The sequence below is a fragment of the Fukomys damarensis genome, unplaced genomic scaffold (assembly GCF_012274545.1).
Source record: "Fukomys damarensis isolate Sample0158 unplaced genomic scaffold, DMR_v1.0_HiC HiC_scaffold_18, whole genome shotgun sequence".
NCBI lineage: Eukaryota > Metazoa > Chordata > Mammalia > Rodentia > Bathyergidae > Fukomys > Fukomys damarensis.
The window spans coordinates 22,417,395-22,439,938 of NW_022900930.1; the positions used below are offsets into that span (position 1 = coordinate 22,417,395).

At 38.9% G+C, this 22,544-nt stretch overlaps 1 protein-coding gene across 13 annotated transcripts in view; it reads left to right on the forward strand.

Annotated features, from left to right (window-relative positions):
- The window catches only part of Enpp6 (ectonucleotide pyrophosphatase/phosphodiesterase 6), a 251,160-nt gene that overhangs the window by 150,140 nt on the left and 78,476 nt on the right, over nt 1-22,544 (forward strand). The window lies entirely within an intron of this gene.

The following is a 22,544-nucleotide window of genomic DNA, read 5'->3' on the forward strand; positions in this document are numbered from 1 at the left end:
GAAGACCCTGAGGGGATCTTAATGGCTTTGGTTGGAGGGTGGTGACAGCTGAGGAAATTATGAAAATGTGGTGGCTTATGGGGAGGGGGGACTTTGTGGATAGGGGAATGGAGAAAAGAATGAGTAAAGCAAGTCTGAAGCACAGATGGTCCACATGGAAGGTGAGGGCTTCAGCAGGAGTCTGGAGGAGGCTGTATGGAGGTGGCTACATGGAGAGCAGCTCGGAGCGCTCAAGTGTGCCAGCTCCCAGAGAAGCATAGAACTCAGACAGATGGAAACACAAAAATCACCCCACGTCCAGGCTGTGATGGAAGCCATGAAAGCTGACACTGGGCAGTGATAGGTATGCAAAGGTCAGCTCAGGAAGGCCAGAGCAAGCTGCAATGTCAAAACCCAGCACAAAAATAAACACAAACTCACTCTGCTAGCAGAGGAAGTCTTAGGGGGGACACTGAGAATTCTGAAGACATTTAGAGTTCTGTTTATAGCAGTCACCTGGGCTGACAAGGGAGGTATTTGAGCAAGGGCAAGGCTTAGGAGAACCGTTTAATCTCAAACTGAGACTCAATTTTTAACAGAGTTGGATTAAGGATACAGGTCACAGCCTGAGCCAATCTAATGAGACTTAACGAGAGGAACTGAATTTGTGATTGACCCATTGCTGTGAGTCCTAAACTCTAAAGATTTTGCTGCTCTTTGAGTTCATTCTCAGAAGTATTATTATTAACAAATATGGACATAGGAGAGGAAATAGATTAGGAATAGTTCCTTAGCAACCAAAACCACTTTAAAAGGCAAAAGATTTATATGACCTGAAGAGAAACCAGAGTATAAAAACCACTTTAAAGGATCATCAAGATGAATAAGTATTGCCACAATACCACAGGGCTTTCCTTCCATGATATCTGGTTAGTTCCACTTGCTGTGTTACAATTTAAATTCTTTACCCTTTGAAAAGCACCCCCCACACAAACACCCCCAACACTCTCTATGCTTCCACATAGAATCAGTTGTCTGTGTGGTTTTGCACAGTCATGGATACCAAAGCTGTAACAAAATGGGGGAAATCCTGAAGTGGGAAAGTTCTCATGTGCTAAGCTTCTCTGCATATCACAGAGCACTGTGCTTTCTCTCATCTCGGAGAACATGAAATTATATATCATTGAGAATCTAATGAGTCTCAAAGCTAATTTGCATGTAAAATATCTCATTGCTCCTCCAAACACCTCCTGAAGGTCAGGAAGGGACCAATAACTTCCTTTGATTCACAGCTCAACAGCTAATATGATATGACAAAATTGCCTTAAGACCAGTTGCGGTGTGAGCCATCAGGAGGAGAGAAGCTAAAATGGTAGTTTCCTAGAATTTCCACAGTGACCTAAATGAAGGTTAGATAAAGATCTGGCCATGTTGAAGTCTTGGTGGAAATTAGATGATAAGTTTCTTGTTTCTTAGACACTGTCTGGTCCTTCAAGTCTGTATACCCATGTAGCAGCTCTTTGAGAGTTGGTTGTTACTTCTTCTCAGCCCAGCCAGAAGTACCCTGGTAAACTCACATTTCTACTAGTTAATGGCTAAGAGATAAATGGTTTAACTGCTGTCCTTTCTCTCTCCGCCTTGGTCACCTCCAGCCTCAGCCTACAGCCCCTTGAATGCTCATTTGTCTCTGCAACATTAAGTGAAATGCAGTGGCATTTTTTCCAAATATTATTTGATTTTATTTTTCTTCTTCAATATTCCTCATCCTTCCCTACTCCCCCTGAGACATTGTACAGACCTCTTGATGAGGCCTGGAAAATTTTCCTTGCTCCAGTGAGCTGTGTTATGACACTCTGAGTCTCACCATTAAGTCAATATTTAGAAGTACAATTTAGAAATGGCAGTAGTTCAAATCTTCCTGTCAGGTAGACAAAGCCTCAGACTGAAAAATTGATCAGTGGTGAAGAGTCCACCCTATTTCAACTCAAACCTTGTGATATTTAATATTGTTGACAGACCCTTTAGATTCCTGTCCAATGGTACCACTCAGTAGTGCAGGGAGAGATGTGACTTAGGACATGATCCCAGGCCCTAAATAAGCCAGGCACTGCATGACTGGGAACCAGTGTTATTTTGCAAAGGATAAGAGATAAATGTTCATTTTTCAGAAGTTATTCCTCCACCTGAGCTCTGTAGAGCTCAAAGGAATGTCAAAGGAATTTTACTGAGGTACAAAAGAAGAAGTGCCAGTATTCACTGCATGTTGGAAAGAAACCAAAGCAGCAAAGGATTTCTTGAGGAAGAAGTCAGGGAATTGGTGTGGATGCTAAGATACTGTATAGAAAGCATTTAATCATCTTGGACTAGCAGTGCAACCTTACATAGTGGCAGTGGTTTCTAAAGTTTGTTCTTACACCCTTCATAAAATGTCAAAAAGGAATAAAAAATAGATGCCTTTTAACAATCTGTGGTTAAAATGCCTGGGCATTCCAATTCTAAATCTTTCATCATCTATTTTTGTGGTGGTAACTCCCTACAACCAAACAAGAAGTTTTGAGTACAAACCACTCCTATGCCCCTGGAATGGTGCTGAGTGTGGGTCTGGGCTTTTCTCCCGACCTCTTCCTGGCCTGTGCAAGTGTTTAGACCAATAAGATACCTTCTATGTAGAGAAACACACATTACCACGTGTTTTCCCTCCCTTACTTTCCAGCACTGGACTGAATGGGGGGTTAATAGGTAGGTGTCCAATTCAGCTGCTCTTGAATTTTGGTTGTTATAATTCACCTGGGTGAGAAGCACGTATTGACTATTGATTAAAATGTATGGGTCATCTATGAATTCTTCCTCTTTTCTGCCTCAGTGGGGCCTTGACACCCTTCTTTCAGGCTGACCTTAGATGTATACACCTCAGACACAGGGATAATCAGGAGCCATCATCCATCACACAAACGTGTGAGTTATATCTAAGTCATTGCCTCTATTCACAGGACACCAAATATCTGCATAAAAACTGGATTTTTTTTCAGGCAGATATATAACAATGCAAATAAAAAGGATCTGGGTAGTCACTAAATTTTCAAAAAAATCACCAATTTGGCATTAGACTTTTAAGATTTATGTAATTTTAGAACTGAAAGAGGCCTTAGTGCTAGTTTCAACACTTATAAATGAATAAACTCCCTAGAGAACTGATCACAATTACAGATTTGGGAGCTCAGGGTTGTAGTTCAGTAACATAGTGATTGTGTAATGTGAATGAGGCCTTCAGTTCAATCTTTAGTACCTCAAAAAGCAAAAAAAAAAAAGCCCTACTGATCTTCTTTCCAGAAAAATATACCCACACATACTACGCTTGCAGTTTATGCTTATGTAACACAAGACAGTACAAGATTAGTATTACCAAGTTAATTTTTGATGTAGTAACACACACATACTTATATCTGATTGGTTTTATTTTATACTATGTGAAGGTGTTAACAACTCATTAAAGTAAAAAATGAAACCTAAGCTCCTTTAATTAATATTTTCTGGCACAGGTAGGCCTGGATAAAAATTCTGTAAGACTCTTAGTTGATATCAAATTACATCATTTCCTTTGTCAGTAAGTTTGGCAAGCTCTACATTACTGATATTTTCCTGTGTCAGCAGGAAAAGATTACAAATCCACATTTTAAGTGTGAGATTGTCTTGAAAAAAACTGGTCTTCAAAATCGTCCTACAGAATTTCTAGGCAGCAACCATTTCTGCTGTAGAGACATTGAGAGGTGTTGCCTCTCTAGACTGCTGGCAGCAGGAGCAATGCCTTCAGCTTTGAAAGCTTAGATAGCTGTCCAACTACATTCTCTCTTCTTTTGCAAGATAGTATCTTGGCTAAAAGAGTTCCTAGTTTGTTTGTTTTGTGTTGTTTTGTTTGTTGCTTTTTTTTCCACAGCAGTATCCATTGTTTTGATTAGAAAGTCTGAAAGAGAAATCCAGGGATGAATTTCTGTCTTCACAAATCATGGTAAATCCATTTCTTCACAAAAACATCTTTAAAGAGAACGACGCAAGACTGTGGAATGGGCTCTCAGAAGACAACCATGAGCTAAAGCAGAAACAGACTCTCCTCACCATGTGCCTCTTCCTTGAGAATTCTAGTGAAGGAGGTAGATAATCTAATATTTACCCAAGTAAATGTGAAAAGCACAGCTATGGAAGGTACAGTCATGAAAGATGATTATGACATCATCTAATAAGGGATCTAGTTTCATCTGAGAGGGCTGTCACAGATTTCTCTGGAATATGATATGAGTTAAGAACTGGGAGGGTTGGAAAGGTAGAAGAATCGGGGTGTTGGCAGAAAGGAGCACTGAGAATGAAGGAACACTGCTTGTTAGGGTCCTACAGGGGATGAGGAAAAGCACGCCAAGTTCAAGAATCTTAAAGAGGGGACGACAGTTGTGACGTGGATGAAGCAGAGAGGCTGAAGAAGGACAGGCACCCTGAGCCAAGCTGAAGAATATTTTCTTGTCCTAAGAGGAACGAGAAGTCACTGAAAGGTTTAACGGGGAATTGACAATGTCACACCGCATCTCAAAATACTACTCTGGCTGCAAAGTGGAGAACAGAATGGTGGCATCAGAATGGATGACTCGGGGCTGACTGACCAGGCAGGAAGAAACTGCATGAACCCAGGAAGAGATGAGCATGACTGATGGTAGCAGAGGTGGCAAGAAGTGGCGAAATTGGACACATACTTAGGAATTAAAATTGACGACACTTGGTGAAGGATGGGGTTTGGGGTTAAGGGAAATGACACGTGGTTTCTAGCTTAGGAACTATGCGGATGGTGGCTTTTCAGTGAAAATGGAGAAACTGAAAGGGAAGCAATTTGGAAGCAGAGGAATATTAGCTGAGTTGTCCGTTGGGTGGAGGAATTATCATCATGTATCTTTTGCTTGTTTATATTTTTCTTACTTTTTTGTAGCTAAGATGCATTGATTATAGCAAGAAAGGCAATTTAGTTTCTTGGAACTAATGTTGAACAAAATAATGTTTAAACATTCTCAGTATTAGTCAACCTCTGAAGCATGTACGTTTATGTACTATGAAGTATTATAAGTAATCTGAAGATAATTAAAGGTATAGAGGAAGATGTGTGTGGGTTATATGCAAATAGTATGTCCTCCTGTACAAGGGATGTAAACATCTATTTTGATACCCTAGGGAGTTCTGGAACAGGAAGATATGCAGGGATGACTGTATGTAAGAAACTAACTGGTTCAATTCAATTAGTGCATTAATAAAATTATTTTCCTCCAAATTTCTTTGTTCCAGATTTGTTTTAACTCAACTGCATATTGGTTCACATATTTGTGGGTGAATCACGCAGCCTTGATGGGTCAACAATAAGGCATATCCTCATGTGCATCAGAGAACATCTCCCGGAGGCTTTCCAACTGTATTAACCAGCCCTCAGCTTCCCAGTCCATGCCTCGGGCCCATGTGTTGGAGAGGCAGTGGTAAAAAGGTTTCTCCAAAAAGGAAACCACAGCTAGCTATGCTGTTCATTGATATATTCATATCATTTTCTTCTGTGGCCTGTGTTCCAGATACATGGGGCACTGACTGAATGTGCCCTGTCCCTGCCATCAGGAAACTTAGAGCCTAATATTGTGGCCAGCTGTGCAAAAAGCAATCAAGTCCCAGTGTGAAATATGCAGTGAAGACCAACCTTGCAGCTTTTCCTGTGATTCCCTATCCTAAAATCAATAGAGAGTGCCTTATTAGAAATGGAAATCAAACTATGTCATTTGATTTAATGTTGAAGGGGAAAAAAGGGGGAACGTGGGAAAAGATAGAAAGGAAGGGAAGAAAGCAGGGAGGGAGAGAATAGTAAAGCAAAGAAAAGGAAGGTAGAGCAGATGAAGAAAGGGGTAGGAGGGAAAGTGTACAGTCAGGAAATGCCTGAAAACAGGTTTTAAGCAACAAAAAATCAGAACAAGGGAGTACTGTTGTCAGGCTGATCTTATTGGGACAGCTTGTGAGGGCCTGGGGCCTTCCTCCTGGCCTCACCAAGCCTTGTAGCTCTCTGAGCCCTCCGCTGTCCCCACCATTCCTTTACTTCTCCAGCACCTTCTGCACCCTCTGACATGACCAAGAGAGTTCAACTAGGGCCAGTAACTCAATATCTCTGGCTATACAACAACCCATTCTAACAATCCTCAATGCGTCACGAATCCAAAGGAGCAACAAACTTGGCTGTTGTAGCCTTTGGCAGAACCCAGTGAGGAAGAAATTTTTGTGCTGCAAGGTCAAGCACCATCGAGGGATCCTGGCAGTCTCTTCTTGGGCTCATTTTGTCATTCCAGCCGGTTTTCCAGGTCATGAGCTTGGTTGAAGTCAAGGTTCATTTCCACCAAAACCATCTGACCCAGAGCAGACACTGATGTGGGAAGCTTCCGAGCTCAGCGATGCAGCCCTGCCACCTCCATTGGCTTTTACCCTGAGAACAAGCACTGGAGCCAGATCTTCAGGCTCTCAGGGTGCTCCAGGAATGACTCTCTTCCTGCAGGGTCCTTCAGAGGACTCCAGGGAAAAGACTGCTCCCTCCATCCTCTCTCCCCAGCTCTTCTAGGCTGAAGAAATTGAAGTTCAGAGAACATACAAGCAGGAAGCAAGGAAAAAGCTGGATGGCCATCTGTGGTTGCCTGACTCCAAATCCTATGCAAGTTTCCCTTTCCTGGCACCTGAGTTCTGCCCAAGTCTGGCTTTTCACTGCTTGGGCATCCACCAGACTTCCAGGTTTTTGAGCCCAACTCCCCAGAGCATACACTGGGTGGGCATGGATTCAGAAGGGCAGGATTCCAGGAAAGACGATACCTCTGTTTTAGTCCTCAGAAGAAGAGGGTGCCAGAGTCTTTGGTTTCTGGTGGCTGAGGACAGCCCTAAACCCATTTTACAAGGTCTGGTTTCCTGCTAAGTCTATGCTATATTCCTTGCTGGTGCCAAATACCTCCTGGAGCAAGAACAATATGTGGTCAGGGAACCACCCAGCCTCTGCTATGCCTTTCCTAACCAAGTCTGTGGCCATTGGCATCTAGCTGAGCATTTCTCCGGGATTTCACTGTGATGGGACAGACTGGTAGCCTTTATCCTGCTTAAGCCCTTCGTGTGCAGAGAGTGGTCCCCTCCCCTCCCTGCTCCTCCTGTTCTCCCTACTATTGCACTTCCTGCACTTCACTGTAGCTCTTGGGGAACTGTGGGCAAAGAAACTTAAAGGAAAGAGCCAGAACCTGGGTTCTACATCACTTCAGCCACTTACAAGCTGTAAGCCCCGGGAAAAGTCATTTAAACTCTTTATGCTCCAGTTTCATCACCCGTCAAACAGGGATGATGATGTGTACCTCTCAGGCTTCTTGAGCATGTTAAATAAGGTAATGCATATGTACAAAATCAGACTAGTATATATTTATAAGAATTGTAATCTATCTCCTGACTTCAGGTTCTGCAAAGGGGGTTTAGCCTGTGTCCATTTGAATGAGTCTCGTGAGGTATGTGGGAAGCTTCCGAGCTCAGCGATGCAGCCCTGCCACCTCCATTGGCTTTTACCCTGAGAACAAGCACTGGAGCCAGATCTTCAGGCTCTCAGGGTGCTCCAGGAATGACTCTCTTCCTGCAGGGTCCTTCAGAGGACTCCAGGGGAAAGACTGCTCCCTCCATCCTCTCTCTCCAGCTCTTCTAGGCTGAAGAAATTGAAGTTCAGAGAACATACAAGCAGGAAGCAAGGAAAAAGCTGGATGGCCATCTGTGGTTGCCTGACTCCAAATCCTATGCAAGTTTCCCTTTCCTGGCACCTGAGTTCTGCCCAAGTCTGGCTTTTCACTGCTTGGGCATCCACCAGACTTCCAGGTTTTTGAGCCCAACTCCCCAGAGCATACACTGGGTGGGCATGGATTCAGAAGGGCAGGATTCCAGGAAAGACGATACCTCTGTTTTAGTCCTCAGAAGAAGAGGGTGCCAGAGTCTTTGGTTTCTGGTGGCTGAGGACAGCCCTAAACCCATTTTACAAGGTCTGGTTTCCTGCTAAGTCTATGCTATATTCCTTGCTGGTGCCAAATACCTCCTGGAGCAAGAACAATATGTGGTCAGGGAACCACCCAGCCTCTGCTATGCCTTTCCTAACCAAGTCTGTGGCCATTGGCATCTAGCTGAGCATTTCTCCGGGATTTCACTGTGATGGGACAGACTGGTAGCCTTTATCCTGCTTAAGCCCTTCGTGTGCAGAGAGTGGTCCCCTCCCCTCCCTGCTCCTCCTGTTCTCCCTACTATTGCACTTCCTGCACTTCACTGTAGCTCTTGGGGAACTGTGGGCAAAGAAACTTAAAGGAAAGAGCCAGAACCTGGGTTCTACATCACTTCAGCCACTTACAAGCTGTAAGCCCCGGGAAAAGTCATTTAAACTCTTTATGCTCCAGTTTCATCACCCGTCAAACAGGGATGATGATGTGTACCTCTCAGGCTTCTTGAGCATGTTAAATAAGGTAATGCATATGTACAAAATCAGACTAGTATATATTTATAAGAATTGTAATCTATCTCCTGACTTCAGGTTCTGCAAAGGGGGTTTAGCCTGTGTCCATTTGAATGAGTCTCGTGAGGTTACCCTGAGCCAAAACTAAAGCTGCAAGGTCATGCCCAGAACAGAAATACACATACGTAGCAAAACTGAAGAGTGAAAAGCAAGTACTGTTTTAAATTGCAAGAGAATTCTAACACGGACCAGGAACGCTAGTGAGGGACAGGAAGTAGGCTTTCCAAGGAAGAGATGCACAGGTGGAGCCAGTGGGCGAAGAAGGAGAGGAGAACAAGCCTGACTGATGCCTTAGGGATCAGGGGGCAGGGCCAGTGTGTACAGTGTTCCGTACACGTGATGGATGAAAAGGTTGGACTTCTTGTCCCCAGCTACTCATCCGCTAGACTGGTTAGTCCAGCAGAGCTGGTGTCCTGTTTTCTTACCCAAGGACTGCAGAGAGATGCCTTTGCAGAGCCACACGCACAGCCCTCACTCTCTGGCCCTGCTATGCCTGGGAGTAGCTCAGAGCCACCTGAGAGACCTGGTAGACCCAGAGGCCCTGTCAGATATGGGGATAAGTGTAGTGTGTGAGGACTTGGAGATCATATATTCAAATGCAGAGGATGGGAGGGAATCCCTCAATAGGGGCTAGAGTTGCAGCAGCCCATGATCTCGTCAGAAAAGGGCTTGTGGGCACTTTGCATCTAGGGTAGGCACAGTCTGCTGTTATCCAAATAGTAGGAAACCACCTCTGAAGAGAAGACATTGGTCAGGAATACCATGTGGTGCAGAAAATCAAGATGTTCCCTTTGTGTGGAGCACAGTCATTGTTCTCAAGACTGAGATCTTGAGGCACATGCTTTAGACCTGAAGATGCTGTTTCTAGCTATGTCCAGGAGATCCAGGAGCCATGATTCCAGTAGTAGTCATCCATTCCTCACATCCACTAGGGAGACTGCAGTTTCTGAGCTCAGGCCAGAGGATTTTCCTGATCTAACACTAACTAGCAAATACTGAGATTAAAACCTTATCTTTGGCCTCATTAAGCGGAGACTCAGCATGAGTAAAGGCATGATTTCCCTATGATCTTGATTTCCTGTTAGTCATTTTTTCCAATAGGCCATTTTCAGTTGAGTTTTCAGAATCAGCTTTAAAGGATGAGCTACTTCTCATGTAATTTGTCTTCCTCAGCTTGCTCTCACCCCTATACACAAGGCCAAGCTTCAGGGGCATCCTGTGTTCCTGCTAGGCCACTTCTCCCCTCCCTACATCAGAGAAGGGCCACCACCATAGCTGTCTTTGCCCCATAGGCCAGGCTAACCCTGGGGAAAGGACCTCTATGATCAAAGGCCATGCTCCCCCCAAGGACATGTTCCCACAAGCTCCTGTGCCTTGGATATATTTTCCTGGAAAAGGTTACGTGTTTCTAGGAGAGTTAATTGGCTTAGCTGTTTTAATAAGCTCTCTTGAGACACATATTCAATAGTTGCACACCTGCCTCACATCATATAAAATGCAGCTCACAGGAGTTATTGTTACAAGATGTGTCAAAGTTGGCAAGCAGGAGCTACACTTGGAAGGCTAGACCTGTGTTCTAGAGAGTTTGCAGAAATGTGATTTTTATGGGCTTAACTTGGTGGTCTTTGGAGAGAGTTGCCAGGAAAACACTAGTGTGCATGGTGGAAAAGTAGCAGAGCTAGCAGGCAGGGAGACCTTGGGTCATTCACGTTTCCCATCTGAGATCTTTGTTTTCTCAGCTGTGAAACAATGGATTTGATGTAAGGCTACTGGGTTTGAATGTGAATGCTGTTAATTACACAAGGATGCTGCATCTGCAGGGGCATGCTTTATGTCATGGACATCATAGATCTGCATGTTTGTTTTTATAATTCTTTGGTTTATGGCAATAAATTATGAAAAATAAGTGTATTAAAATAATTGTCTGATGGATATTAGTTCAATGTTTTTCCCATTAAGTTTATTGGTACGTTTAAAGCAAACAGTACAGTTACATTTATCATTAGGATCTTGTACCTTTACATGACAGATCTTGGTTCTCATTTTTTCCCCATACCCCTGCCCTCCCTTCACCCTCTTCACTCTTCCCTGTTTACAAAGACTTTGTTTTCATTTCTTCAACATTTTTTCTTTTCCCTTATTTCCTTTCTTTTCCCCTTCCCACTTCCACTTTAGCCATTTTCTTCCTGTTTCACACTTCCAATTATACAAGTTCATCATTTTGAAATTCCTTTAAAATTTTTATTTTGTACAGTGTTGCATGGGTAGAGTGGTGGCCCTTTGTTGTCCTTCAAAGTTTCCTTTAACTCTGTATTTTCTGCTCAAGATAGTCATTAGGTTGTAGAAAACTGCATTATGTGAGAATGTCCAGAGGATGGTTTATCCAAGACAAAGATAAGAGTAGGTCTTGAAAAATGAACTCTAATTAAGAATAATTCCCTTCTAAATTGGGAATGATGAGGAAACAAGCTGGTGTAAAGGAAAAGCATATGCTCAAAGTTAGCACAAAGCCAAAATCTTACTCCCAGGCCCTTGCCTTTGTTGTTTACTTCCTCATGGGTCCCTGAGGCAGATTCAGAAATAATGCTCTTCTCAGTCTTATTTGGAGCCACCACTAATGATCATAGTAGACCAAATTCCATGCTCTCTGAAGGCATGGATGTGCCCAGAGGCAGCAGCATACAGGTTGAGCAATGCCCTCCTATGTTTACAGACAGCCTGTAATGGATCCAGGAAAAAGGCCCACAGACTCCTGATTAGAGAGCTAGCTCAGGGACCCAGGCAACAGTACTCCCTCCAGTCTGCTGATCTCTGTCAGATAAAGCCTAAAGAAAATAAAGCCTCCAAATAATTATTTCTCACCTGGGAATAATTAACGTTACTCTCTTTAAAACTACCAGTTCAATTTATTTCATATTATATGACATTGCCACTGTTATTTCTCTCTTTCTGGCTTACCTTCTCTGGTCATTTATTCATTCTGGATTTTACATTAGCAATAAGGTGAAATGCTTTTCCTTTTGAGATTTCACCCAGGAGACGCCATCTGGGCAAAGCAGGATGTACTTGCCCCAGCCCTTGTCTAGCTCGATACTCATCCCGCCCTTTGTCAGGACCACCTGAAAGTCCATAGCTTCCATCCAAGTTAACGGTGTCTGCAGGACTTGCATTCAGAGCACCTCCAATGAAGTTGAGTTGGATCTGTTCACCTTATTGTCTGGCTCTCTGATCATCTGAATAAAAGCCTCATTGGATCTGCTAAGGAGATTATTTCTCTCTCTGTTTTGCTTACAGAACTAAAGTTGTGGGAAGAATCCAAGGAGAACAAATTACTCTACTGTCAGTCATGTCTCATTTCTCCACTTCAACTTCTAACACCACTTCATGCCTTGCTGCTTTGTGAACATTACATAGAGCAGAGCTATTGCTGCCCCCTTTTCTAGTTTACAAGTATTCAAACTGGGTTCTTAAGGATATCATAGAACAAGAATAGTTTTACAGGAATAGTTTAATGATCTCTAACTCTCATATTTATTGATAGAATTTCTTGACTGAAAGTGTAGCCCTTTATTATTTTATTTAAGACATGATAGCTGTCATCCATGAAGAATCTCACAAAGGTGTGTGACTGGTAGCATTACCACAGTGTGCGAAAACCTCCAGCACCAACCAGATGGACAGCTGAAAATATTGGTGCAAACGCTTAGAAATTATTTAACAAAAAATTTGCTTGATTTGTCAAGTGAAGTATTTTTAAATTTATGATAGATCACTGTGTGAATTTGAACATCCAGGGAAGCAATTCAAAGAATTAAATGTCAAGGGCACAAAGGGCTTTTATTTTCATCTACTTATGTATATAAATAACTTTCTGAATGCTTATATTTAATAAATAGATTCTGAATTTATCTAATTCTAGAGATCAGTCATAATTATTATCCTATAATTAGCACAACAACAGGCTAAAATTGTTCTGAAATATTTTTTCTGTCTGGGACCTGGAAAGGCTGATGGGCAGTGTGTATGCATGTAGATGTGTGATAGAACAGAGGCACACCAAGACCTAGAGAAAGAGGTATATTTGGAAATTGGTATCATCTCTTTACTCCAGCCAAATGATGATCTCAAAAGCATCAGTTGAGTAACTGAATAACTTAACTGCACTTTTGTTGAATCATGGGATCTGGAAAGGACAAAAATTGGAGTTCAAGGCACATCAAGGAGAAGAGACCCAGTAAACAACTCATACTTTCAAAGGAGACCATGAAGGATATCTGAGGAAAAGAATGAACTAGAAATAAACAAAGAGGAAATGCTTTTTAAAGACCTAATTGAAAATAGATACATTTTGAGGATATACTCCTAAGTGAAATAAATAAGTCACACGTGTAAATACTGAATAGTTTCTCTGATGGGAAAAACTATAAATAGTACACAAGATCCTAATGGGATAATTAACAATGTGAAATAGGAAGGAAAGGGCTAAAGATGTAGGGAAAGTGGAAAGGGTAGGGGAAAGAGAATAAAGGAAAATAAAAAAATGTGAGCAAATGAAAAAATCGAATTAAAGTGTTTGTAAATGGGGAGAGGAGAAGGGGGTGGAGGGAGAGTAGGGACAAGGGGAAAAAATGAGAACCAAGACCTGTCATGTAAAGGTACAAGATCCCAGTAATGAATGTAACTGTACTGTATGCCTAGAGTGTACCAACAAACTCAATAGAAAAAGACCAAATTGAGTTTTGAATCATGTTAATCCCTAATTAAGTCCATTCTGGATGGAGGTGGGCTGTCCATAGCTTGAGTATTCACCAGAAAACATATCCTTTGTAGATGATAACAACATATGGAGTACCAAATAATTTATAATTTTTATGTACAGTATCATTCAATTAAAAAACTCAAAATATCAGAAAACAAGGCCTGGCCAAGAAAGTAAAGAGAAATGCAGCAGAAAATAGACTCAAATGCATGGATAATTCAAAGAGTAGATGTACATTTTAAAAAGAACTACAAAAAAAAAAAGAGCAAAAGGACAAATGGGGCCTAGATTCCCTAGCTGGGTGGCCAGCTGTGATAAGGAGAATAAAAAGGGTGATAAAAGTAGAAAAGCCTATAAGAAGTATATGAGGCATAGTGAAAAAAGTCACAGAAGAGGACAGAGGTAGTATTTGGGAAATAATGAATAAGAATTTTCCAAAGCAAAGTGATATCAAACCATAGATTACAAAAGTGCTATGTACTCTGGGAAAGAATAATATGAATTTCAGAACTGCTGAAAACTAAAGACAATGAGAAAAATCTTAAAAGCAGCCAGAGAAGTTGTTGAGAGGGGCAATAATAAGATAAACAGCTGACTCTCCAGCAGAAATATCAGACTCCAGGAAGACAATGGAATATACTCAACATGACAAAAAAGAAACAATTATCGACCTAAACATCTGAACTGTTAAAACTAGCCTTGAAAAGTGAAAGCACAAGACCTTTTCTATGATTGAATACTGAGAGAATGTATTGCCAGCAGGCCTAAAGGAAATATTAATTTCTTCAGGTGTAAGGAAAATAGTCACAGATGGAATTTAAGAGGTGGATGAAGGAATAAAGAAAGAAAGTGTAAATACGTACATAAACACAATGTTATAATAATTATAATCCTATAAATTAAAAACCTATAGAGAATGAAAACACAGGGCAACTGAAGCACAGAAGATGTGAGAGATGTACAATTCACTCAAAAATTAAAGTATTGATCCAGGCATTGGGAGTGCACACTTATAAACCCAGCTACTCGGGAGGCTGAAGCAGGAGAATTGTGACTTTGAAGCCAGCCTGGGCAACTTAGAAACACCCAGTATCAAAATAACATAAAACGGGCTGAGGATATAACTCAGTGGTAGAACGCTTACCTTCCCCAGTACCAAAAATAATTGAAGTATTCAAATGTCTTTATATTGTCTGGGAAGTCATAGATATGAAAAGTTATATTAAATTTTATTGACATATGCTTACAGAGCTTAGTTCACTGTGAAAGAATTCATGCAGCAGTAAACTTGGAATTTATTAAGTTTTTTTAAGTTCATGTAAAATTGTAAAAGAATTTATATTGAAAACAGCTATCATTCTAGTGGATAAAGACAAAAAGTGACACAGGGTGCTTATTAAAGATAAAGATTTAATAGTAAAAGTAATACCATTTTTAAAATGTACATCACAAAAACACTAAGCAAATGAGAGCTGGTACTGCTGTATTAACATCAGACAACGCAGACACTAAATCTAAAATGTTTTTAAGTTAAAGACATTTCATGTTGATATAAAGTTCAATCTCCAGGAAGATATAACAATCCTAAATTGTACTGCTTCTAATTATATACTCTCAAAATAAATAAAGCAAAAAATGACAGAACTAAATAGAGACATAAGCAAATCTACAGTGATAATAATGGCTTTTAATATACCTTTTAACTGATAGAAATGGAGAATAAATATTTGTGGGACACAGAGAATTTTCACAATATAATTTACAGGTTTACTTAGTTGATATCCCTAGGCAATTGCACTCAACAATAGTTACATATTATTTTCCAATGCACATGAGTATTTATAAAAAATGATGATAAATTAACTATAATGCATCTGTAAATAAATTCTAAGTTTGAAATCATGCAGACTGTTCAGTGATTAAAATACAACTAAAATAATCAATAATAATTTTTTTTAATTTTATTGAGTTTATTGGTACATTTTAGGGATACAGTACAGTTACATTCATTGTTGGGATCATGTACCTCTACATGGCAAGTCATGATTCTCATTTTTTCTCCTTACCTCTGCCCTCCCTTCACCCCCTCCTCCCCACCCCATCTACAAACACTTTATTTTCATCTTTTCATTCTCTCACATTTTTTTCTTTTCCCTTTTTGTTCTTCCCCTACGCATCACACCTTCCCTACACCTTTAGCTCCTTTCTTCAAATTTCTAAATGTCAGTAATCTTATTAGAATCTTATGCATTGTTGCAGAATATTCACACCAGGGAAACTATTTGGTATTTACACATGTGTGACTTATTTATTTCACTTAGGAGTATATCTTCAATATGTATCCATTTTCCTATGAATGAATCTATTCTCTTGCTCTTTATGGCTGAGTAATATTCCATTTTTATAGAAAAACCACAACTTCTTTATCCAGTTTCCAACGGATGGGCAAATAGGCTGTTTCCAAGATTTAGCTATTACAAACTGTGCCACTATAAACATGGGTGCACATACTTCTCTGTGATATGATTCTTTTAGTTCTCTTGGAAAGATACCCAGCAGAGGGATGGCTGGGTCAAATGGAACCTCCGGTCCTGTTTTTTATTTTTTTGAGACAAAGTCTCTCTGTGTAATTCATGCTGACATTGAAATCAATCTATGGCCCATGTTGTCCACCATCTTGCTGCAATTGTCTTGCCTCAGTCTCCCAAATGCTAAGATTTTAGGTTTGTGCCACCTTGCCTAGCCAAAAATTATTCTTAATCCTCACATTGCCTGAAAATAACTAGAGACTTTTAAATAGTTTATGGGTTGAAGAAGAATTATGAAAATTGAGAAAACACCTTGAACTGACTGATGGTGACAATACTTTCTATGATGTAGTAAGGTGAGTGGATGAAACTGAAGTCATGCTCAATAGGGAATTAATAGCCATATACACGTATATTAAATAAGAAAAAAGGCTGAAAACAAGTGCCCCGATCCTCCATCTCAAAGCAAACTAAATGGCCTCAAACTGAAGGAAGAAAATAATAGTGATATAAACAGAAATGAATAAAATAGACATAAACATATAAAAGCAAGAGTGGACAGTGCCACAGTTGTTCCTTTAAAAGAATGAATAAAATGGATGATATCTTTACAAAGCTCATCAAGAAATAAAGAAGACAGAAAATGATCAATAATAGAGTGGTAAAGGGAATATAATATAAATTCCTAGAGATGAAAAAGGTAGAAAAACTGAAAAATGTTATAGCAATGTATTTGAAAGTAGGTGAAATAGGTAAAACTTCTGAGAGAAAAATACCAAAACTGAAAGAAGAAAAAACAGAAAGAAGAAATGCTTGTATATCCACTTTAATTTAAATCTTTAAAAAAGTTCCCTAAAAGAATATCCCAGTATTAAATGCTTCCACAAGTAAAGTTTTCAAACATTTAAGAAAAAAGCAATATAATACTAATTTTTCATGAATTCTTCAGAGAATTTATACAGATAAGTCAGTGCTATAATGAGGTCAGCATAATCTTGAAACTAATATATGAAACGAATATTAGAAGAAAATAAATCTATAAGAAAACTTTTTCATACACTTAGATAAAATAATTGAAGGTAATAATTGCAATAACTGATTCCTATTCCTTCAATTATGTAAATAGAATAATATATGCCAATATGTTTTATTATAGGAATAGAAAATAGTTTTATAATGTAACTCATAAAATCATAGAATAAAAGAAATACCATGTGATCATCTCAGTAGTTACATAAAAAGCATTTGATAAAATTTAACAACCACTCATAAGGAAAACTCCTACTAAACATTTATTAGGATATATTTGGAAAACTAATAAACTCCATTGTTAATCTAATAAAGGATAACTATTAAAAACCTTACAGCATGCATCATAGTTTGCGGTAATGTGTTCGAGAATGAGATCTCCTTCTATACACTCTTGTCCTAGAGGTCCTGTCCAGTTGAGGTTGGACAAAGGTGAGGAGTTGAGGACAGAGATAAAAGAAAAATGATTGTCATTATTCACAGATGAATGCTTGCACAAACTTCCAAATAACTCATTTTCAAATTAGTAGCAGTTCTTCTGACACAAGGTCAATATTTTTAAATATTTTATTTATTCATACTGGCAACAAAAATTTAGAAAATGCAATTTAAAAACCAATACGTCTAACAAAAGAATTGGAAAGCATCAAAGATAGAGGAATAAATCTAATAAAAATCTTATAAGAACCTTACATAGAATGGTATCTAGAGAAATGTAAAACAACCGAAATAAGTGGAAGAATATATTACATTTATTAATTAGAAGTATTAATGCTATATGTTAATTTTATCAAAATTGACTTATAGATTCAATATCCCAAGCAAAATTCCACCCATTTGTGAGCACACACGAGATTGTGTGTACCGACAGGCTGATTCTACAATATACGGAAATATGAATGGTCAAGAAGAGCAGAAACTATCGTGAGTCAGGTGAACAAAATCAAAAGGCTGACTCCTTTAGATATGGACCTATTTTAAAACTACAAAACTTATGACAAAATGGTATTTATGCAACAATAAAAAATAAACTAAAGGTAAAGATTAGGGATTCTTGAAGTACACACAAATTATGATCATATATACATATATATTCAGAATATATATATTACGATCATATATACAAATACATATTCTGAATATTTATATATGTATATTCTGACTTTATATATGAAAATTAAGTCTAGGAAATTCCTATTTTATTGTATCATAGATCTAAGGAAAAATTGTAGCACTAAAGTTTCTGGAAGAAAACAGGCAAGTATCTTCTTTACCTTGAATAAAAAATATTTTATAAGTAAAAAAAAAAACCACTAACAATACAGAAAAATTATAAATGAAGTAACTATTAAAATGTGAAGCTTCTCATCATGAAAATATATTGAAAAGGCCAAAAAAAAAAAAAAAACAATCACAAAGAGGGCAGAGATACAGCAAACAAAATGTTCATATCTTGAATTCAGAACAACTATGAATAAAAGTCAACTCTGTAGCAAAATATAGAAGAGACTAGAACTAACGTTTTGCATAGTTGGTCATCCAGATGTACATATGTAAAGACAGTCAACCTCATTAGTTATTAGAAAATGCAAAATAACCCTGACCTGAGGTAACTCTTCATACCCATGATGGTGGTTGATTTTATGTGTCAACATGAATGACCAAGGGATGTCCATATTAAACATTTTCACAGGGTGTCTGTGAAGGTCATTCCTGATATGATTGCCTATTAATCACTGGGCTCAATAAAGTGGTTTGTTCTCCTAAATGTGGGTGAGCATTGTCACCCATTGCGGGCCTGAATAGAACAAAATGCAGAGGCAGGAGGCCTTACCTCTTCCTGCCTACTGGCTTTAGCTGGAATGTGGATCTACTCTTGGTGCTGCAGATGATCAGATCTTTGAATTTAGACCGAATGATAACTACCTGATGCCGATGGCAGATTGAGTGATATCTGTCTGTCTACCCAATTGGTTCTGTCCCTCAACTAACTATATATACTACAATATAAAAATGGGTAGCTTATAAAAACCAACAGATCCAAATGTTAATAAGAGTGGAGGAACCAAAATTGCTGCTGGGAGGAAACTGATAAAACAACTTTGAAAAATTCTTTGGTATTAATAAAGGCAAACATATGTATACCTCAACTTTAGCAATTCTATATCATTATTAACAAATCAGACCTAAGTGCACCAAAGAACATATGCAAAATCGTTTATGTCAGTAATGTTCATAATATTTAAAAACTGGCAACAGCCTAAATGTCTAATCACTACAGGATAGGTGAGCAGTGGCATATTTATGCACTGACATTTTTTGTTTAATTGATGTATTGCAAGTAAGTTGGAAAGTTATCACTAAAAAATAAGTTTTTGGTTCTTTATTACAAAGACAAAAGGTATTTATTTTAGAAAATTTAGACAAACAGTAATAAAATATAAAAGTTAATTGTGATCTCTCTTTATCAATTATGAATTATCTAATAAAAGAGAACATATTAAGGGGATAAACACTGGGGTTTATTTGTATCATATGAGAAGTGCTTTATGTGGTTCAGATGCTTGACAATGTCGTTTTTAAACCCAGACTCCCTGTATTACCCATCCTGTTACAGCCCAAATTACAATAGTTAAGTTATAGATTTAGCCTGTGTTCATGAGAAGATGAAAGAAGAAATGTGGTATGTATACAGAGTAGAATACTAGTAAGCTGTAAGGAAGAGTGAAATCATGTCATTTTCAAGAAAATGAATGGGACTAGAGATCATTATATTACATGAAATAAGCCAGACTCGGGAAGACATGCCACGCTTTTTCTCATACATAGGATCTTTGAAAACAAATAGCAGAGAGATGTGTTGATATGAAAGTAGAAGGGAAGTTATTGGAGAAGGGTCAGAGAGCGGGGAGGGAACAAGATGAGGGAAAGGTCACAGGAGGTAATGCAAGGGCAGGAATGGTCAAAGTTTGTTACATGAATGCATGAATCTGCCGAAATGAAACCCACTAATCAGTATAATATGCACAAATAACAAGTTTTGTTTTGTTTTTTTCTCTTTGGTACCCTCGGAGATCCAACTTGGGACCTTGAGCTTGTGAGGCAGGTGGCTGCACCGCTGAGCTAAATCCCTGGTCCCTGCACAAAAAACATTTTAAAATAAAATAAAAAGCTATCTACATGAAATAAAAAACAGCATATAATATATCTATTAGTCAATAGTGTGTTGCTGGAACAAAATACTCGAAATACACAATTTAAAGGAGTAAGAATTTGTATTGTCTCACAGTTTCAAAGGTTCCACTCCATAGTTGGCTGGCTCCAAGGCAGAAACATCATAGTGGGGGGAACGGTGAAGAACACCTCATGGTAGCCAGGAGGCAGAGAGCACAGGAAGAGCCACGAAAGAGAAGAAAGGACCAGGGACAAGAATAAGTCCTTTCATCTGATGCCCTCCTGTCTTACTTTCTTCACGTTGGCCCTTCCCAAAGCTCACCTCTAAACACACAAGCCTTGCTGGAGACAATTTTCTCTAAATCATACCAATATGTGTCTCATTTAGCACTCAGGGTTATTCACTTTGGCAATAAAATTATAAGGACATGGATGAAAAGTACTGATATATAGTTACACCACAGTTGAATACCAGAAGGTAGAAAGGATGTGTTATTAGGATAGGAAGGTGCATTCACCAATTTTTTTTTGTGGTGGTGGGAGCTACCAGGCATCAAATTCGGGTCCTTGTGCTTGGTGAGGCAGGTACGGAACCACTGAGCTAAATCCCCGGCCCATGTTCACCAATTTTATGCACACTTTATTTCTTTAGCAAAACTAAAACATATGTAAACTTTTTCATATTTAATTTTCTTTATTTTTAATTAGTGCATATTAATTAAAATTATAAAATATTGGGTTTCATTATGGCATTTGCATAATATATAATGCTTGTCAATCATATGTACCCCTCTTTTTACCCTCCCATAGATCCCGCTATTGATTCCTCTCACCACCATCTTCTTGTCTAATAATGGTCTCCTTTCTGCTTTCATCCCATCTATTTTATCTGTTTTGGATTATGAATATTACAGAAATGTGTAATATATATATATATATATGTATACATATATATATATATATATGTATACATATATTAATCTTAACAGGTTGGTGACATATAAATGTTGGACCCATGCAGAACATTTTAACATTTATTATATATGGGTGATAGCTACATTGGCGTTTGTTATAATATCGTTCAGTACTTTCATTTTTAATTAATTTCTCTTTTTTTGGTACCAGTGATCGAACTCTGGTCCTTGTGCTTGCTAGGCAGGCAGTGGAACCACTGAGCTAACCACTGGCCCTATTATTTTTTCTCATTGAGTTTATTGGTGCATTTTAGGTATACAGTACAGTTACTTACATTCATCATTGGGATCTTTACATGACAGGTCTTGTTCTCATTTTTTTCTCCATACCCCTGCTCTCCCTTCACCCCCTCCTCCCTTCCCTATTTGCAAAAACTTTATTTGAGGAGCAGCTGGTAAAACGTTTTTCCCACATTGTAGATTGTCTCTTAGTTCTGTTGATGGTTTCTTTTGCAGTGCAGAAGCTTTTTAATAAGATGAGATCCCAGTTGATTCTTTCTGCTAGTTCCCGTGCTACTGAGGATTTGTTCATAAAGTCTTTTCCTATGCAAATGTCTTCCAGAGATATGCCTAAACTTTTTACCAGCTGTTCCTCAGACAAAGGACTATTATCTAAAATATACAAAGAACTCAAAACAACCAGAGCCCCCCAAATGTAAAGACCCAATTCTAAAATGGGCATCTGAAATGAACAGACATTTCTCAGACAAAGAACTAAAAGCAGCAAGTAAATATATGAAAAAAATGTTCCACATCACTGGTCATTCAAGAGATGCAGATGAAAACAACGCTGAGATTTCACTTCACCCCACAAAGAATGGCTGCTATCAAGAAATCACACAATAGCAAATGTTGGCAGAGGTGTGGGGAGAAAGGCACCCTTCTCCATTGTTGGTGGGCGTGCAGACTGGTGCAACCACTATGGAAATGAATATGGAGATACCTCAAAGAGCTAGGATTAGAGGTTCCATTTTACCCAGCCATCTCTCTGTTGGGTATCTTTCCAAAAGAATTAAAAGAATCATACCACAGTGATATACACGCACCCATGTTTATAGTGGCACAGTAATAGCCAAAACTTGGAAACAGCCCATCTGCCCATCCGTTGGAAACTGGATAAAGAAGATATGATTTTTCTATAGAATGAATACTACTCAGCCATAAAGAATGAGAAAGTAGATTCATTCATAGGTAAATGGGTACATTTTGAGGATATACTCCTAAGTGAAATAAATAAGTCACACATATGCAAATACCGAATAGTTTCTCTGGTGTGAAAAACTAAAATAGTGCTCAAGATCCTAATGGGGCAATTAGCAATGTGAAATAGGAAGAAAAGGACCAAAGGTGTAGGGACAGTGAGAAGGATAGGGAAAGGGGAATAAGGGAAAAGGAAAAAAATATGAGAAAATGTAAAAATGGAATTAAAGTGTTTGAAGGTGGGGAGGGGAAGAGGGGTTAAGGGAGGGCGGGGACAAGGGGAAAAAATGAGAACCAAGACCTGGCATGTAAAGGTACAGGATCCC